The sequence below is a fragment of the Thermobia domestica genome, chromosome 18 (assembly GCF_964235325.1).
Source record: "Thermobia domestica chromosome 18, izTheDome1.hap1.1, whole genome shotgun sequence".
Taxonomy (NCBI): domain Eukaryota; kingdom Metazoa; phylum Arthropoda; class Insecta; order Zygentoma; family Lepismatidae; genus Thermobia; species Thermobia domestica.
In genome coordinates, this window is record NC_137471.1 from 141,835,848 (window position 1) to 141,841,847 (window position 6,000).

Consider the following 6,000-nt stretch of genomic DNA (forward strand, 5'->3'; position numbering starts at 1 on the left):
GAAGTAGTTGTGATATTGAATGTAAAAGCTAGGATAACTGTATAATAATTGATTGAGATTTATTATCAGAAATAGTAGCTGCCAGAAGAAATGGAAGCATGAATAAATATAGTGGAGACAACGTGAGGTTTTCTATTAGTTGATGGAGTTGTCCTGGGGAGATGGAGATAAAACACAGAATTATTATGACTGAGAATTGTACAGTAGCAGCTGGCATTTAGGTTATTAAGACTAGAAGAGTAATCACAATATTAAGACCAGAGACTCCATCTTAAGCCTCGTGTATTATCTAATAAAAGTATCAATAAATTCCCTAGCAAACATTTACTAATGATCAAGACACTTTGGCTAGACCAGTTACACACAAAAGGTATAATAACAATAACACCGAACTATTGTAGATATTTGATCAACACCTGGACGCAGAATAAAGCCATCCGAATAAGAGAGGAAAAAAAGAAATTGTATGACGAAGAGAAACATTGCCTCTAGAATGTAACATATTCATATTAAAGATTCTAAGATAAGAATCAGGCGGTTTCAGAACTATCACAACACCTAAGTGAATCTTAGTATTCCATGAAACAAACCAACATTTTGCACAAAATTTCTTTGTTTATAGAGAGACGTAAACGTTTATAGAAAAGAAAATTCATCGGAACCAAGGATCCGAATTAAATTTAGATAAAGATAGTACAGACAAGCAATGGGATGAACAAAAAGAAATGGATTCGGTATATATTAATATGCAGTATAGAATGCAAGTCGGAAGCAAAGCTTATTATGCAAGTCTTAGTCTTCCGAGAAGTAAATTAGTTTGTAAAAGAGTCAAAGTATTGTACACTCGTACATTCGCACAGTCATGAGACCCATGGTGACCTATGGGGCAGAGATATGGGTTTACACAAGGAAATACGAAATGAGCTTGAAAACATTCTAATGAAAATATATAAATATGTACGGCAAGATGGAATCTGGCTCATAAGATACAATGAGGAGTTAGATATATTAATAAAAAGAGGGGATATTGTAAGGCAAATAAAGATTCAAAGAGTTGAGTCACTGGGTGACCTGCAAAGACACGTCAATGCCAAAAAGAATATACAGTGTGCGGAAAAAGTCCCGAAACGGTATAATATCTCGCGAAATATACAGATCAGCAAATCAAACAAAAACACATGTTAATATTTTTGAAAAAAACTATCCAATGATACCAAACGCAACCTCCTGTCCCCACCCCTTTCGGAGGTACCGGGGGGTAACTTTAAAATTTTAAGTGGGAACGCCCATTTCTTATTGCACATTTGGATTCTTCAGAAAAAGAGACAGTGATTTGACCCAGAATTGAAAACAGTGCTTTCACAGATAGCGCTTAAATCAACACACAGAACAGGGAGGTAGCAAAACGTTATGGAAATGGGAATTGTCAGACCTGTACTCTGTGGCCATGCTGTTAGCGTACTGAACTGCGGAGTCAGAGGTCCTGAGTTCGATTACCGCTCACAGTAACATTTTTATGTGTATTTTTTGTACCCAAATAATGAATTCGTTTATTTTAACTGCGATAAAAATAATGTATTTGTTCATAATTTATTAATTTGCAAGGTTTGTTTTTGTTGTAAATAACTCTATGAACTCTAATGCTAATAACACTATTACTAGGAACCATCTCATAAAGCTAGTTTGCAAAACATTTATCGAAATTTGTATTGTATGTAACTTGAATAAAGTTCTACTTGAAGTTAAAACATATGGACTTATTATTTGGTGAAATAACAAAAGAAAAAAAGGTTACCTTGAGCTGGTGTTCAACTGACGATCTCTGACTCCGCAGTCCAGGACGCTAACCGTATGACCACAGAGAACAGGACTAACAATTGGCATTTTCATAACGTTTTGGTACCCCCTTTTTAGTGTGTCGATTCAATCGCCATCCATGAAGGCACTGTTTTCAATTCTGGGTCAAATCCCTATCCTTTTTTCTGGAGAATCCAAGTGTGCAATAAGAAATAAGGGTTCCCATTTAAAATTTTGAAGTTACCCTCCGTATCCCCGAAAGGAGTGGGAATAGGGGTTGCGTTTGGTATCATTGGATAAACTATTTAACATGTGTTTTTGATTGTTTTGTTGATCTGTATATTTCGCGAGATAATGGACCGTTCCGGGACTTTTTCCGCACCCTGTATATAGTTGTGTCGAGTTTTGAGGTAATTGTCTACTTTTATAAGTGTTACTAAATTCCACTTGGTGTAGTTGAACATTTGCTTTTAGCTAATATTAAATGAAACACCAGATACAGTACGAAAATTAACAGTGGGCTGAAGCAACTACAACAAGAGAAAATAAACGCTTGACGCCTACCCCTCATACTAACAGATAAAACAGGATTCGCTCAGTTCAGTAAGAGAATTACTTCTCTTACCTTTCAGAAATAAAAATAAAAGTAGTTTTCTATTGAGCTGTTGTTCCTATACAGGGTGCGGCAAGTAAAACCGGCCCGTCGTAATATCATGGTATATTGCAATTTTGGCGACAATTTTTTAAATTACTTTCAGTTTCCTACCAACAGATGGCGTGTCGAGCCGGGATCAAGACACGTGACCTGCAGGTGCACATGTAAAGCAGCTGCAGCCGCAGCCAGTGAAACGTGTCCAAACGAGCTGAGAAGTAAGCCTCGTTGTGTGAAGTCGGGTGAGTGTGTGATAGTGCCGTACTCAATAACCGAGCGTCTTGCCATTGTTGAAGCGTTCATTCGTGCTGGACCTTTTGCGAAAACAAAGAATTTGTTCCACGAGAAATTTACAGAACTGTGTGTACCAGCAAAAAGCACCATACAGGACTTGATTGAAAAATTGCGGCGTATAGGATTTGTTCAAAATACTTCCAGGAACAGAACACATCTACTAAATACGGAGGATACTTTCAGAGTGGAGGACACTTTCAGCGCCTACTGTGAAGGTGAGTAATCATATTCAAAACATTACATTCCATTTTATGTGTTGAATTTGTTTAATCATTGATTACGTTCATCTTATGAAGGTTTTACGTGCCACGATTTGATGTGTTTCGAAGACAAATGGTAAGCTGGAAAACATATTTCTGAGGTGCTTGGTGAGATGCAGTGAATATTAAAATGAACGATGGCACAATTTCAATAATTTCGCGGTATTCAGTGCTCCTTTGCGTTATATTAGAAAACGCTACTGCACATGCTATGGGAGCTATGATCACTTCTCTTAGGATCAATGATGCTGTTCAACTGTTAATAAAATAATAGTGAGATGAATTGGTAGGAGGAATGAAGTGTGGAGTATGAATGCTTCCTTCCTAGGGGTCAAAAAATATTTTATCTGTAAAACTAAGTGCTGTCAAGTAAATTCCTGACACCTTCCTCAGCAGCCTGGGCAACTCACGTGCAATTCAGTTCATTTCTTGGAATTTTGTCTTGCACTATTTCGTATGACAGCAGACTGTAGGCAGATTATACGAAATTTTCTGACAAAAAAAGAGCATCAACATCATCAGCCAAAATTAAGAAAATTGAAATTTCAGAGTTTAAAAGATTGGTTGGATACAATGGAATGATGGTACATAAAATCAGATAAAGAAGTTACGTTTACTGATTTAGACAGATAGGATTACGCAAAAATTAAGAACAACTATATCATTTTAGTTTCTATTCTTTCAATGAAATTCACGGAAAGTCAATAACTAATTGGATGAATCGTAGGTCATAGACGAAAAACTAGCTAAGAGTCTAAAAACACATCCGCCATTTCTGCTACTAATCTTTGGTTTACCGAAAGTGCATAAAGAAGTCGTCCCTATATGATTCATAGTTCCTGATACGAACTTTACAACTTCCATTTATAGAAAAGCGAAGTGGTTATCCAACTATAGGTCTACATTTAAACACGGAAGAAATCAAATATAAATAACAGTGTTGAAGTTAAAATAGGAAGTTGCTCATTAGTCAATGTCAGTGGTTGAAAATGAACGACGTTGGACGTTGTGCACGTGTATAATTCCACTCCGTTCAATCTTGCTTTCGAATGCACTCAGAAATGGCTTTAAATCAATCCAGTTCAACGATTTAGGAATAAGGAAAATTGTAAAAATTTTGGAGCCTTGCCTTACCACTAGCAATAACACTCACTGAAAAAAAAAAAAAAAGCCAGGAAGGAATCGTCCAAGTCAACTGTGATTCAGTAAATTTGTAACGCTATGGAGGATGTGCAGTTTTGAAAAGTTGTAGTCTGTACACTTTTTTTTTTTTTTTTTTTTTTTTTTTAATAAATGAACTCATTCAGAAGTATGTCAAGCAAATTGTGAATGTTGGGAATATTATATTAGAGTGACCAAAAGAAACGTAGAAACAGAGTCAAAGGAACACATTAGAGACGCATGAACTGGAGATACTGCTGTGTAAAGAACCTCGAAACGTCTGTATTTAGACACAATATTGGATAGTTTAAAGTGTTACATAGATCGTTATCTTACATTGAGGAAATGTGCATAAATCACTTTTCATCAGAACAAGGATTCGAAGTTTGAATCTGGACAAGGAGAGCTTTCAGTGGGATTTCAATATGAAAGTAATAATGTTTATTACTCAAATGAAGTTCAATATTCACAAAGAGGTGAAACGAAAGACAAAATTATCTATAGTAAGCATTTCGTAAGCCAAACACACTCCTCAGAATTCAGAAATAGGTTTAGGAACACTAATCAAAATTGTTATGATTAGTTACTACCCAAAACTTCAACAATTTACAAGGAAACTTCGCAACAAACAATTGAAAGAAGCTTTTCACAGTAACAACACTTTCAAAAGGTGATTTTAGTGCAAGAAATTTATAGATCACATTAACAAGTTTTTTTTTTTTTCCTTTTTTTAATATTTTAATTTTTATACCGTGCACACGAAATATTGAAAAGTAAGATTCTAACAAGTGATATAAATTGTGCGTGAGTTGCAGAGATCTACTGAGAAAGGTATCATGGAACGCCGAAACAGTACAATTAACAGTACAGTTAACACATTTCAGTCGGGGCTCTTTGTTGTAAATTTTATCCCTCAGTTCGGTGGTTCCTATCATGTTTTTATACAGGCTGATAAAAAAAAAAAAAAACGGCTTTCATTTGGGTTTAACATTTCTAATTGAAGTCCGATTTTCATGGGGTTTGTGGCAAATTATCAAGGATGAATGGGAGATTTATGGGACTCTCGAAATACAAATGTAAATAATTCAATCATATTTATTAAAAATAAATTTATAGATAACGTTAAAGCAACGAAATTTCTAGGACTCTGGGTAAGTGATGCACTAACGTGGGATAGGCACGTATCTGTACTCCAAAAGAAACTTTGTAAAGTGCACTATGCCTTAAAAAGTGTGAAGACATCATTCAACATATCAGCATTAATAGTAATTTATCATAGTCAGTTTGAGAGTCTACCTACTTATGGAATAGTACACTGGGGAAACGCAGCAGAAAGTAAGACAATTTTTAAGATTCAAAAAACGGTACTGAGAACAATGAAAGGTACAAAATCAAGAGTATCGTGCAAAAGAATATTCCGTGAGCTTAAAATTCTCCCACTGCCTTGCCTTTATATATTACGAACGGCAAACTTTATAAGAAAATACCTGAAACCGTCTCTTAAATGCAACAGTGACATTCATACATACAATACCAGAAACAAAAGCGATTTTGCAATTCCCATTCATAATACAGCACTTTACCAAAAAGGTCCAAAATATACAGGAATACAAATTTATAACAGCTTACCCATCAACATAAGAAACTCAGAGTCTGATCACCTTTTTAAACAAAGACTAACAAAGTACCTACAAGAGCACTGCTTTTATACTGTCACGGAATTTTATGAACATGCTCAAGCTAGAAACTTGTAGTTGTATGAATCAATAGTAAGGTATTTTATTTTATTATTACATGAGTAGTCATATTTATTTATATATTATTATAATCAAATAT